The sequence below is a fragment of the Jaculus jaculus genome, unplaced genomic scaffold, assembly GCF_020740685.1.
Source record: "Jaculus jaculus isolate mJacJac1 unplaced genomic scaffold, mJacJac1.mat.Y.cur mat_scaffold_79_1_273090_arrow_ctg1, whole genome shotgun sequence".
Lineage (NCBI taxonomy): Eukaryota > Metazoa > Chordata > Mammalia > Rodentia > Dipodidae > Jaculus > Jaculus jaculus.
Window position 1 is genome coordinate 182,986 of NW_025423512.1, and position 15,589 is coordinate 198,574.

Consider the following 15,589-nt stretch of genomic DNA (forward strand, 5'->3'; position numbering starts at 1 on the left):
AATGGCAAATCGTTTCTGAATAATAAAATCATCTCTGAGCTTCCTATGATTCAACCAGTTTTTAAACCATGACACTTTTAGTTGGCCTTGTTTTCTGAGGCTGCGCTGACCTATGAGGCTTGACTAGGCTAACAATGAATAACAGCAGTATTGACCACTGCCCCTGCCATGAAAACCACCTGCCTTGAAGCCAGTCTCTGGGAATAAATATCAGTTTGCAACTAGCAGAAGGCTCTGTTGACTCTGTGGTCCAGGTACAGTTATCAGAGTTCAATGGGCAAACTTGGATTTCCCAGATATTTCCATAATGATAACTTGTGTGTTACTCCTACCATGTGACAGGAACATTGCTTACTTATTGCTACTCCTGGCTTCAAACCAGGGAGTTAGATATTGCCAACCTATAGAGACTCAGAAACTGAGGTTCAGCAAAAGTTAACCACTTGGCCAGGGTTTGAAAAAGGGCAGAGCTGGAATTTGAAATCAGATCTATGTGATCTGAACACCTTGTGTCTTTTGATCTTCCATACAGTGGCTTTGGTCTGTACTCTCAGAGCTTAGGTCTCTTTCTCTAGCTTCGTCTTTGTGTTTATGCACATTTCTCTTCAACCATAAACTGGAAACACTCTGAAAGCATTTTTTTTTAAAATAACACTGTGTGTAATGTATCCCATCAAAATAGATGTTCCTTTGCTCTCATTGCCATAGTTTTCTCTACTGAGGAATATTTTCATGTGTCAGTATGCTTTCATATACTCACATGCTGAAGTTGTAAATTGTTTTAGATTATATAGATAACCCTGAGTCTTTTTGATTTGGTTTGGTTTGAAATAGAATCTCCCTAGTTAGTGAAGGATGGCCTCCAACTCAGTGATTCTCCTGCCTCTGCCTGTAGAGTGCTGGTATTACAAACTTATACGAACATGCCTCTTTTGCCTTTCTGATAAGTAAATTTCTAAAGCTTATTACTGTATAATTCCTTTATATAGTGATTGTCTAAATAAAAAGATTGAAATCCTAAATGCCTTGTTTAATAGACCAATGGAATCAGAACATAAAAATCTATAAAGCAATTTCAAGCATCACTCAATATTTACTCAACTTTGCTCAGGCTCAAAAGAAGAGCACATGAGGATGGATGTCCTGAAGGACCAAACTGTATGAGAACAATGAATAAGTTTCAAGACACAAGTAAGGTTCTAATTGGGACATGGTAGGGTATATTTTGTGGAAATTTAAAAAAAAGAGAGAGTAAAAACCTTCAAAAAGGTTGGAATATACTTGATCTCAGTTAGATTAAAGGTTGGGGAAAGGAAAAAAGAAAGTGTTATAGGAAAATTGAGAAGAGAGGATACAATGAGGAACATTTGTGTAGCATCCAGAGGAAAAAATATCTTTAGATTAAATTGCATTCTAATTTACAGAACAACTTTTCATCTCCTTTGAAATAATATTGTTAAGATGCAAAGTATGCATAGGAAAAATGAAAATCAAAATTACTGACACTGTTTGAATTAACCAGATCAAAAACTTCTATAGTAAGAGTAATAGAATGTGAGTTTCTGTGAAGGGAAAGAGGAAAAGGGGATAGATTTTTCAAGTTTTCTCCACTCCCCTTTGAAACATATTTATAAAAATAAGCTATTGGGGACTGGAGGGATTGCTTAGTGGTTAAAGCATTTGCTTGCAAAGCCAAAGGACCTCACGTTAGCCAGATGCACTAGGGGGAGCAAGCATCCGGAGTTTGTTTGCAGAGGCTGGAAGCCTCAGCGCACCCATTCTCTCTCTGCCTCTCTCTTTCTCTGTCTAATAAATAAATGAAAATAAAATATTAAAAAAACAGGCTATTGGTAAATCCTATAAAAATAAGTTTGTATCATTTTTCAGGGAAGCAATTGCTCAACTGCCTTGGTTTACCAAATCATGAGTACAGGAAAGTATCTGATTTTTTTACCCTTTTTTTTTTCATGTTAAATGCCTGCTTTTTTTTTCTTTTTTTTTTTTTTTTTACTGATTTATTGAAATGGGGATATTTTATTTCAATTTCTTCCATCCAAGTACTTACCAGTCCTAGCCCTGCTTAGCTTCTGAGAACAGACAAGATTAGACACATTCAAGGTTGCAGAACCACAGAGTCCATTCCTAAGAATATTTTTTCAAACTATCATATGTATAAAGCTATCTGAAGAGATTATTTTAATTGTACATGCTCAACTTTCTCTCACCACTAAAAGTCACTTGAGTTATAGTTTGATCTTGGACTCTGCACTTTGAAAATAGCCACAGGTGATTCAGATGCAATATAATTAAACTAATAAGGCTAAGTTTGTGTAAAAGTGACAATGGGGGATGGAGAGATGGATTAACTGTTAAGGTGCTTGCCTGTATACACACACACACACACACACACACACACACTGATGTGATTAATGAAGCATCCAGATATAAAAGTATCTTTAAAACAAGTAAACTAATTTCTAGTATTCATTATTTGTATTTGTAGAAACCCTGTGTTCCTGGTATGGTAGAAATAGGAAGTCCTAGAAACAGGGAGGGGTTATGTAACAGCATGTGCTTTATCAACTGATAATTGACTATGCTATCTCAGAGATCTTTATATAAAATTTAAAAATTCATTTATCAGCCCACATTTTATCCATTTAATGCTACTGTTTCTCAGTCACAGCCCAGGATTTGTGACTACCTTCCTATAGGAAAAGAAATAGATATAATTGCCTAGATGTAGCATGTATAAAATCACACATTGAAGCCACACTTTGAGGATCATTGTCCTGGGTCAGCTCTGGGTAGAATGTGAGTAAAACATTCAAGGGAAGATAGTTGGTATGCTTCTTCCCTCTATTTGCAGCAAAGTGGGTCACAACTCTGTAACTGTCTGAACTTTGATGAGTTTCTTTACTTTTTATTGAGAACTTCCCTAAGTACAGACAAAAAAAACTATGATAACCCCCTTCCACCACTCCCATTTTCCCCTCCCAAATCCACTCTCCATTGAATCTATTCTTTCCAATTAGTCTCTCTGCTATTTTGATATCATCATTTTTTCCTCCTATTGTGGAGATCTTGTGTAGGCAATGTCAAGCACTGTACAGTCATGAATACCAACGCCATTTTGCATCTGGAAGATTGCATTGTAAGCAGTCCTACTCTTTCTTTGGATTTTACATTCTTTATTTCTTTTCATAGAGACAATTTTTTGTTTATTTTTATTTATTTATTTGAGATCAACAGAGGGGGGGGGAGAGATAATGGGTGCACCAGGGCCTCTAGCCACTGCAAATGAAGTTTGCCCAATTGTGCATCTGGCAAACTTGGGTCCTGGGAAATTGAGCCTCAAACTGGGGTCCCTAGGCTTCACAGGCAAATGCTTAACCACTCAGCATGTTCTAATTTTTATTTCGTTCTAAAAGATATTTTATGTGTTTATTTGCAAGGAGAGAGAGAGAGAGAATATGAATGGGTACACCAGGGCCTGTAGTCACTGCAAACAAATTCTAGATGCATGCACCCCTTTTGTACATCTGGCTTTATGTGGTTCCTGGAGAACAGAACTCCAGTGATTAGGTTTTGAAGTCAGGTGCCTTAATAGCTGAGCAATCTTTCCAACCCCACTTTTTGTCTCTTCATCATGTTTTCCCGCTTCTTCACAGCTACATCTTTTATTGTATATTTTTTGTTCTTGGAAGGTAAGGATTACAAAACAATGAGCAGCTTGAAAATGAAGAAAACCTTTTCTTAGCTAAGGTTTGTTAACTTCAAAACACAGCTCTCACCTAATCAGGAATAAGAGAGAAATTATCCTTGAGCCAAAAATGGATGACAATGGAAAAATCACAGAATCTTGATGTCCTGAAAGAGTTGTTCTACAGTACATGAGATGTCATAAGTTATAGAACAAAAGACATCATAATAAAGACATCAATTAAATGCATTGGTGGAAATGACAAGTACTTAACATAAAGCAGGAAAATATCTGCTGTAGTGTTTAGACGCTATCTGATGACATTTTTAGCTTTTGCAGTGGTGGAAGCTAGTGGTCTGTTAAGGCATTTTAAAGATTTTGATACTTAGAAGAATACTAGGTAGACACAGGAGAGGGCAATAAATGGTGTTCAAAGGGACAAGAAAATAGCTCAAGATAATTTGGCTCTGCTTTGCAACATTCCAGCACTCCCTGATCATGAAGTTTGGTGGTTTGGCCTGTAGAGTGTTTAACACAGGTGACGTTTGTCCTTTTCTTTCTGGGAACTTCAGTTTAAGACTAATGGAAGTGGTCTCTCCTGTTTAATTTCTGTCAGGCAATATTCAAATGCTGGCTCTTGACAAAGGTCTTCAGTGATCTCTCCCCGCAGAGGGTTCTCTGTTCTGTTACAGTTAACAAGTGTATGTGACCCACCACTGCAGTGTGTGTCTTATCTCCACTGTCACAAGAAGTCCATCAACAGTCTTGTCAACCGGAGACCTCTCAGCCTCACAGGCAAAGAATCCTTTGAGCAAAGAGGGTGTGAGAGTATGTAGATCTGACTCCACTCTCTAGCTAACATTTTGTCTTTCAATACAGAGTACACATCTTTGGTTTGTTGAGTCAACAACTTTCCAAATGATTTCATTGCTTCCTGTCCTCTACCTATGAGCACCTTAAAGCAGAAAGCAAGCACTAACTAGCTTGTGTCAGTTATTTGCATTTTTGGCAGGCTCCCTCTCTTGGGTCTCATAGGACCCTACTTCCTTTCCACTATCTTTGGAAAAAAGCAAAATAAAACCTACAGCACTCCATTGTTTGTTTTAAGTTCATTTCCAAACAATCCTCCCCCATGAATTCTTGGTCCTTGTTATATATGGCTCACAGTGTGGGGATTACTAAACTAGGGTGTAAGTCTGTTATACAAGTGTCTAGTGGAATGTCAGGTGTAATGGCCCACCCCTACAATATTAGCACTTGACAGACTGAGGTGGGAGGATTGCTAAAAGTTTAAGGATATCCTGGATTACATCGTGAGTTCTAGGACAATCTGAGCTACAGTGTGGGATTTTGTATCAAAAGAAAGCGTCTAGTGGACCTTTCAGCTTTTTGTGTCTGACTAGATATTTGCAGTAATAGGTAAGAGTCCTTCAACACCATTCATCATCTATGGTTAATTTTCCTTGGTTTTTGGGAAGCCTTTTTAATGCTTTTTTTTCCCTTTCATATTTGTCATGCTTTTTGTCTTCTATCCTCTCTTAGCTGTTGACTTTTCCTCCATGTCCTGTTGAAAAAATAAGCATGATGAGAAATTTGAATAGGCAAATGTCGCTTTTTAGTCTACCTTCTTGTTGCCTGAAAGGTGCCCCCTTTTAGCTAGAGCTGATGTAGAAATGTTTCTGAGGTTAGCAAACTAGAAGGAACGAGATATTGTAGCTTATCTTGGAAGACAAGAATCAGCACATAGGAGATGCCCAGGCCTTGAAATGGGGCCACCAAACTTCAGAGGACACCATGGCTTATACAGATTTTTAAATAATATTTTTATTTATTTATTTGGCAGAGGGGGGGGGGAGAGAGAGAATGGGCACTCCAGGGTCTCCTGCTATAACAAACGAATTCCAGATGTATCCACCACATTGTGCATTTGGCTTTAAGTGAGTGTTGGGGAATTTAATACTTCACAAGAAAGTGCCTTTAACCACTGAAAAATCTGTCCAGTCCCTAAACAGATTTTTAAGAATACTCTGCTCTCCAAAGAAGAGGCATGGCTTTACATAGTTTTTTAGTTTATGTAAGCATCAGTGCAAACCTTTTCCCGATATAAATACAAAACAAAAAATCTGATGGATCTACTATGGTATGTTTTAAGAACAAACATAAACCCTCAAATAAACTAACTGGAATATAAAGGAAAGCCTATCTGACATACACACATGTTGAGGTAGAATGTTTAGCTGAGAACTCAAGGATACCATCAGTGACTTAGATTCTTCCATACCCTGCCGTTCTTGGGTGCTGGTTAGTTCCTGAAAGTAGTTTTCTCTTGGAAACGACATAGTTATCAGCTCAGCCATAAAATTCACACTAGCCAATTTGAAGGACTAGGAGGAGAAGAAGGAGGAGAAGGGATAAAGAAGAACAGGAGGAGGAGAAGGAGAAGAGGAAGAAATCTGTCTCCAAAGAATCCTCTTTACCCTTCCCCACACACCCTCTAACACACTGGCTGGGGTCTCTGAGACCACAGATCACTAGACTAATCAGACTTTGCCTTTTGATTGAATGTACAGTCCCTTTCTATGGGGAGTAGGAATCGGGGCTTTGTTCACGAGGTAAGAAGGGAGATGGAGCTGCCTCAGGCTTTGAATGAATATCAGCTGTGGTTCCCAACTTCCCAGCCCTGCCTCCATGCCTGGGTGTCATTTAGCAGCTTTTTCTTTCAGCCTTGGTTATGAGCATGTGCAATCAGCAGACCATGTGGTGATCAGTCACTTTTGCTTCTACAGTTTATTCTTATCTGTTTAAATTAGATACCTAAGGTGCAGCTTCTTGTAATATCGCATTTATACCCAGTACATTTACTTCCTTCCCTGAGCCATGAGGACACGACGATTCGGTTGTTTTATGTCTCTACCCACTTCCCCTCGCTCCTACTTATCCCATCCCTTCATCTCATGAAATTTCTAATAGCATTTTAAAGCTTGTTTCTTATTTAATAAACCATAACTCCTCCATCATTTAGCGTTTATGGGACACTGAGTGGTAAGTTGATAATGAAAGTTTGAAACCACATTTTTTCTTCTGTGGAGACTTTTTCAAGACCATTTCCTCATTTTTTCACTTCTTCCCCCTTTGGCACTTTGGGGGTTGTGCTTCTCTTTTTTACTTTGCTCCTTCCTCCATCAAGGCCTCTGTTAAAGGTGTGATGATTCATTTCCCCTAGAAGGCGGGAGCTGAAGCAGGTGACAGAAATCTTGTAGGAAAGCTCTCCCTTGATAGTATTTCTTGCACACAAAATTTACAAGATAAAGTCACTAGTTGTTTCCCATATATGTTGAACCTCTTTTTATTGCCCAACCTCCAATGGCTTTATCCTTTCTTCTGATGCTATTAATATTAATAACAACTACATTTACACCTTTCCCCTGGATGTCTCCTTGATTCTAAACTGTAAAAATGAATAAACCATAATAACATAACGTGACTATGTAAATATTTTCTGCTACAATGTGTCTAGGTTACTTTTTTCCATGAATCAACATCACTCCATAGAAATTGTTCCTGTCATAAATTTAATTGGATTTTCTGTTTCATATTTAAAAAAATAAATCACCAGTTTTGTTCATGTGATCACTACTCATTAAGCATATTGTATAATTCAAAGTGAATGCATTCCAGGTCACCCCAATTCTTTTTTTTAATTCATTTTTCTGATTTATTTTTATTTATTATTTATTAGAGAGAGAGAGAGAGAGAGAGAAAGAGAATGGGATTCCCAGGGCCTCTAGCCACTGCAAATGAACCCCAGATGCATGTGCCACCACGTGCATCTGGCTTACTAGGACCCAGAGAATCGAATCTAGGTCCTTAGGCTTCTCAGGCCTTAACTGCTAAGCCAAATGTCTATCCCCAGCGTAATTTTTACTTCTGACTTTGAGTCAAGCAAAGGGAATCATGGTTCCCAGGCACAGAGGAAGATTGCTTCCCAAACTCTATGGCCTCCTTCATTTAGGAGTGTGCTGGGAAAACATTAACATTTTACTCATATCATGATATAAGACATTAGTCAACTTTCTTTCTTTCTCCCCCACAAAGGACTCTCAGAACCTGAGATTTCTACTACAGAACCGCTGCCCCAACTGTCTGGGGCTGCTTTGCTCTCCTGGGTAGTGTTAGCCATGTTTTTCTCTTCTCTGGGCTTGCTACCTGCCATGCTTTGGATCCTTTACATTACACAACAACACATGCATTAAGTCTCCATCCTCAGCGTGGTGCTACTGGAAGATGGTAGAAATCTTTAAGAAGTGGGGTCTAGAGAGGGCTTTGGGGCCACTGGAGTCACCTTTGAAGGTGATCTGGGGACAGTGGACTCTTCCTCTTTCTCTTGTGTTCTTGGCCACAAGGTATAAAGGCTTCCTGTGTCATGCACACCTGCCACAATGTGCTGCCTCATCACAGTCCCAGTAGGAATGGGGCCAAATGCCTATTGCCTGAAATCTACAAAATTGTGAGTCAAAATAAATATTTACTCTTTAGGTTGATTATCTCACATTATTTTTACAGGAATAGAAACCTGATTAACATACTACTTTATTTTTCTAGATCATGTCTTCAAACTATTTCCTAGACAGCATATTAGGAGATAAGAATTCTGAGTCTTACATTCTCTCAGTACTTTTTAGCTTATCTTCAATATCAATTTTTTTTTAAAGAGGAGTCTCTTTTTTATTATTTATTTATTTATTTGAAAGTGACACACAGAGAGAGAAAGAGGCAGATAGAGAGAGAGAGAGATAATGGGCACGCCAGGTCCTCCAGCCACTGCAAATGAACTCCAGATGCATGCGCCCCCTTGTGCATCTGGCTAACGTGGATCCTGGGGAATCGAGCCTTGAACCTGGGTCCTTAGGCTTCACAGGCAAACAATCGCTAAGCCATCTCTCCAGCCCATTCAATATCAAATTCAGATATATTTGCAAAATATACTTTCACAGACCACTCAGTTTCCCATGTTGAGTTGATAAAATATTGGAGGCCACTGTTCTCATCAGCATTGTTATTATTACTTTGAACATGATCTGTATATATTTTTATTTTATAAGAGAGAGAGAATGAGAATGAATTGGCATGCCAGGGCCTCTAGCCACTGCAATCAAACTCCAGAGATGTGCGTCCCCTTGTGAGCATGTGCAATATTGCATGCTTGCATCCTTGTGTATCTGGCTTATATGGGACCTAGACAGTGGAACAGGAGTCCTTAAGGCTTCTTAGGCAAGTGCCTTCTCCAGCCCTCTGTTTTTAGGATATTCTGTTTATCTGAGGTTTAATACTTCACACTGTCTATGGGACCATTTCCATCCACTTAGCTGGCCTTCAAGAAACCCATGCAGGTAGAGATCCATCCTCTTTGCTCTAGAAAATTGTTTTCTGGATTTTGAATTCTCTCCTGCATTTTCTCTAATCTGTGTTTTGAGAACTTCCATTAGGCGATATTATATCTCTAGCTATACCACTCCTGTGCCTATGCCACAATTAGTATACATTTTCCTACAGAAATATTTTCATATCAAAGTTTAGTGCTACTCTATTTGTAGTAGCTAAGAAATGGAATGAACCTAGATGCTTATTGACAGATAAATGGATAAGGAAAATGTGATATATATATACAGTGGAATTCTGTTCAGCAGTATGGGAAAATTTAATTTACAGTAAAATGGATGTATTTGGAAAGAATTTTATTAAGGGAAATGATTCAAGCTCAGAAAGACCCAAACTGCATGTTCTCAGTGATATGTGAGCCATGGCTTGTAATATCTCTAAGATTGTATATACCAGAACAATTAAAGGTCAAAGTTATAATGATAGAATTGTAACCAATTGTAAGTATAAAGAGGTGAAGAGGTTTTTGCAAGATGGCAACCGCCTAGCTGCACTACAAACAACGAGGGAAAAAAAGGCAAGTATTCAAGGGAAATTAGGAACTTTTTGAAGAGGGAGGGCACAGATTGGGATAAAAGAGGGAAGCACACACCCCCGCGACCCACGCCCCGCCACCCCGCCCGCCGCGAATAACTGCATCGGGCGCGCCCAGCGGCCCGGCGCCCCGTGCACACCAAGCCCCACGCGCCCCGGCGGCCCAGCGCACCCCACAACCCCCGTGCCCCACACCCGCCGCACCCCCCGCACCCCCCCAGGGCGCCCCTCCCCCCCAGCGCGCCCCACGCTCCCTATCCACACACGGCAGACGCGGCCCAAGCGAACCAAGGCTTCCCGCGCCCCGGGCACCCAGGCCTGCCCTGCGCCCCCGCGCGCCCAAGACCCCTGCGCCCCACCCCCGCGTGCCTCGAGACCACCCCACGCCCGCCCCACCCTCCCGCGCGCCCCACCCCCCGCGCGTTCCGTGCTCTCTATCCACACACAGCAGGCACGCCCCAAGCGCCCCGCGCCCCGGGCGCACAGGCATGCCCCGCACCCCCGCGCCCCCCCCCCCCCCGTGCGCCCTGAGACCCCCACGCCCCACCCCCACGCGCCTCGAGCCCCCCCCGCGCGCCCCGCCCCCGCCTCCCCCCCAGCGCGCCCAACGCTCCTTACCCACACGCAACAGGGGCGCTCAAAGCGCCCCGCAGCGTCCAGCGCCCGGGAGCCCAGGTGTGCCCTGCGCCCCCCGCGTGCCCCGAGACTCTCCATGCCCCACCCCCGAGCTCCTCGAGCCCCCCCCCCCCCCGTGCACCCCACCCCTGCCGTGGGTCCAGACTGCCCCGCAGCGACCCGCAGCATCCAGCACTCCATCTTAACTCAGTGTGCTCCACGCCCCCTGCGCTACCCGCGACCCTCTGGACCCCCTCACCCCCTTCCCCCGCGCGATCCGCCCCCTCCCCCCCTGCGAGTCCAGAGCACCCCACGGTATCCCACAGCGCCCCACGCTCCTAGCTGCCCCCCCTCCCCTCACGCCCTGCTGTTCTCACATCACTTGCCGCCGGTCAGTTTCTGCTGTGTCCTGATTCCGTACCCACATCATATGCCTCTGCACTACAATTGCACGTGCAGTGGGCCCAGTCCCACAGCAAGAGCCACATAAGTCCACACTGAGTCACTAGCGCCAGCGCAGGTGCCATCCCCTACCTGTACATCGCCACCCATCCCCCACTCCCCTGAGGTGGAAGAGCACAGACTGTTTACAGACCCCAGTGTACCCAGCCAGAATCTAGGCACCTTCAAGGCTTGCTACCTCAGTCCCTTTTCAAGCTCAAAGGCAGGCAGCATAGGTGCATTACTGGGTGAGAATTCAGGCAACTTGGGTGCCCCTGTCAGGCTATAGGTAGGCGGCTTTGGCAAGAGTGAGCAAAAACCCAGGCTGCTTACAACTGCCCCAGGCTGCCTTGGATTTGCATAAAGCTAGATCCCAGGCTGCTCCACCCACCTACCTGCCCATACACTGACATGGGTAGACCACAGCGCAAAAGAAATAACATGAAAAATAAAATGGAAGAAAATCCAGACTGATCACCCAGTCCAACAAGGATCACAACAAACCAAAACATAGAAGAGTGTTTAGGATCAGAACATCAAGTGGAAGCAAAGAACAATGCAACCCTGACCAAACTACCGCTAGAACTGACAGGAAAGCTACAAAGGATAGATAATCATATGGATGCTACCATCACTAAGCTAGAGCAATATGATAAGACACTGGAAGGAATTCAAAGAGAGCTAAGAGAGTTGAGGGAGAATGAAAAAAAAAGAGGACCTTAAAAATCAGCTGGCCACACTAAATGAAAACATAAAGAAATGCAAGGATGATTTCCAAGAATCATCAAGAAAATCAGAAAATGAGACAAAAAGGGAGCTGGACAAAGCGATGGAAGTGATACATAGGAAAGTAGTAGAAAATGCAAACTTAATTGAACAAGTCCAAAACTCACTAGAGGCTCTCAAGAATAGAGTCAGCGAAGTGGAAGATAGAAATTCTGATCTGGAAGACAGGATGGAAGAAACAGTTCAAGAGTCCAAAAATTTCAGTAAGTTCAAAAGTTCCTGTGAACAGAACATGAGAGAATTGTGGGATACACTTAAACGTCCTAATATCAGAATCATTGGAATACCAGAAGGAGAAGAATTTCAGACCAAAGGCATGGAGAACTTATTTAACACAATAATTGAAGAAAACTTCCCCCGTCTCTTAAAAGAAAGGCCCATCAAGATTCAAGAAGCAAACAGAACTCCTAACTGACTAGACCAAAGGAGAAACTCCCCAAGGCATATTATCATTAAGACTCTAAACATTGACACGAAGGAAAAAATCCTAAAAGCAGCTAGGGAAAAACAGCACACCACTTTCAAAGGAAACCCCATCAGAATTACTTCAGACTTTTCAATGGAAACCCTGAAAGCTAGAAGGGCCTGGAATGATACTCTCCAAACTCTAAGAAACTATGGCTTTCAACCTAAACTACTCTACCCAGCAAAAGTCTCCCTTATAATAGATGGTGAAAGGAAAACTTTCCATGATAAAACTCAGCTTTACAATTATATGAACACAAAACCAAACCTACAGAAAGTACTCCAGGAAATTCTCCACAGAGAAGAAACAAATAACCAAACATAAATGCCTACAAGAAGGAGATCACAGCAATCAAACCCAGAGTAGATACAAAAAAAAAAAAAAAAAAAAAAAATTCCATGGAAATGCCAACACACCTCTACCACCACAACATGACAGGGATCAAATCAAATCTCACAGTCATCACCCTAAACATTAATGGCCTTAATTCACCCATCAAGAGACTCAGGGTGAAAGGGTGGAAAACAATATTCCAAGCAAATGGGAATAAGAAACAAGCAGGTGTAGCTATATTAATATCAGATAAAGTTGACTTCAAACCAAAAACAATCAAAAAAGACAAAGAAGGCTACTTCCTACTTGTAAAGGAAACAATCCATCAAGAGGATATTACAATCATAAATCTGTATGCACCAAACACAGGGGAACCGCAGTTCATAAAACAAAACCTACTTGACAATAAAACAGAAATAACCACCAACACCATCATAGCTGGGGACTTTAACACACCATTATCAGTAATAGACAGATCATCCAAACAGAAGCTCAACAGGGAAGTAAGAGAGCTCAACAAAACCATAGAGCACTTAGACCTAACAGACATCTACAGAACTTTCCACCCCAAATCCACAGACTACACATTCTTCTCAGCAGCCCATGGAACATTCTCTAAAATAGACCATATACTGGGTCACAAAGATAGCCTCCACATATTTAGGAAAATCGACATAATTCCCTGCATGATATCAGATCATAATGCTATATTCCTAGAAATCAACAACAAAAAAACCAACAAGAGCCCCAACGGCAACTGGAAACTGAATAGCACACTCTTAAACAATAAATCGATAGTGGATGAAATAAAAAATGAAATTGCAAAATTCCTGGAATTGAATGACAATGAGAACACATCATACCAAAACTTGTGGGACACAATGAAGGCAGTCCTCAGGGGAAAATTCATAGCACTCAATGCCTTCATAAAAAAGTCAGATAAATCCCAAATCAATAACTTAACCATCCACCTAAAGGCATTGGAAAAACAAGAAAAATCCAACCCAAAGAGCTCCAGAAGGAAGGAAATAATTAAAATCAGAGCAGAAATTAATGAATTGGAAACCAAGGAAACAATTAAGGCAATTGACAAAACAAAGAGCTGGTTCTTTGAAAAAATAAACAAGATTGACAAACCTCTGGCCAATTTGATCAAGCAAAAAAAGGAGAGACTCCAAATTAACAAAATTCAAAATGAAAAAGGAGAGATTACAACAGACATCAGTGAAATCGGCAGAATCATCAGGACTTATTTCAAAAACCTCTACTCCACAAAACTGGAAAATGTGGAGGAGATGGATAAATTCCTGGATGCATATCATCTACCAAAGCTAAACTCAGAGCAGATCAACCACCTCAATGAACCCATCACGCTCATGGAGATTGAAAAAGTAATAAAAAACCTCCCAAAAAAGAAGAGTCCAGGACCAGATGGGTTCCCAGCCGAATTTTATCAAACCTTCATGGAAGAATTCAAACCAATCTTCCTAAAACTGTGCCACACAATTGAAGAACAGGGAAACTACCCAACTCCTTCTATGAAGCTAGTATCACCCTAATCCCAAAACCAGGCAGAGACGCCACAAGAAAAGAAAACTATCGGCCTATTTCCCTAATGAACATAGACGCAAAGATCCTCAACAAAATTCTCGCAAACCGAGTCCAACAACACATCAAAAGCATTATCCACCTTGACCAAGTGGGATTTATCCCAGGAACACAAGGGTGGTTCAACATACGAAAATCTGTCAATGTAATACACCACATAAACAAGCTTAAACATAAAAATCACATGATCATTTCGATAGATGCAGAAAAGGCCTTTGACAAGATACATCACTTCATGATCAAAACATTGGAGAGAATCGGCATGGCCGGTTCACATCTTAATATAATAAAGGCAATATACAAAGCTCCAAAGGCCCAAATAATTCTTAATGGAGAGAGACTGGAGGAATTCCCATTGAGATCAGGAACAAGACAGGGATGTCCTCTCTCACCTCTGCTTTTCAATATAGTTCTGGAAGTCCTAGCCCAAGCAATAAGGCAGGAGAAGGAAATAAAAGGGATACAATTTGGAAAGGAAGAAGTTAAGTTAGCTCTATTCGCTGATGACATGATTGTATACGTAAGAGACCCGAGAGACTCCATCCCAAAACTCCTGAAGGTGATTAACTCCTATAGCAAAGTAGCAGGATACAAAATCAATGCACAAAAATCGGAAGCATTTCTGTATGCAAATGACAAAGACACAGAAAAAGAAATAAAGGACATAGTCCCATTTTCAATAGCAAAAAATAAAATAAAATACCTTGGAATAACGTTAACCAAGGAAGTAAAAGATCTATACAACGAAAATATAAAAACTCTCAAAAAAGAAATTGAGGAGGACTTGAAACGATGGAAAGACCTCCCATGCTCCTGGATAGGCAGAATTAACATTGTGAAGATGACAATCCTACCAAAGGCAATATATAGATTTAACGCAATTCCAATTAAAATCCCTACAATGTTCTTCACAGACATAGAAAAAATGATCTCAAATTTCATATGGAAAGGCAGAAGGCCTCACATATCCAAACATATCCTCAGCAAAAGAAATACCTCTGGTGGCATCACCATACCCAATATAAAGTTATACTACAAAGCCATAGTAATAAAAACAGCATGGTACTGGCATAAAAACAGGAGTATAGACCAATGGAATAGACTTGAGGACCCGGATTTTGGGCAAAGCAACTACAGCTACTTGATATTCGACAAAGGCCCAAACAATATAGACTGGAAAAAAGATAGCATCTTCAACAAATGGTGCTGGACAAACTGGATAACCACATGCAGGAAACTAAAACTTGATCCACACATTTCACCATGCACAACACTCAAATCCAAATGGATCAAAGACCTCAACATAAGACCAGAAACTCAAAAACTACTGGAAGAAAATTTAGGAAGTACTTTCCATGATATAGGAATGGAAAAAGACTTCCTGAATAAAACCCCAGTGGCTCAAGTTCTTAAACAGTCACTCAACCATTGGGATCATATGAAGCTGAAGAGTTTCTTTACAGATAAGCATATAATAAACAAAGCCAATAGAATACCCACAGAGTGGGAGAAAATATTTGCAGGTTATCCAACTGATAGAGGCCTTATCTCTAGAATTTACAAAGAACTCAAAAGTCTAAACAATAAGAAGACAAATACCCCACTCACAAAATGGGGCACAGAGTTAAACAGGCAATTCACAGAGGAAGAGATACAAATGGCAA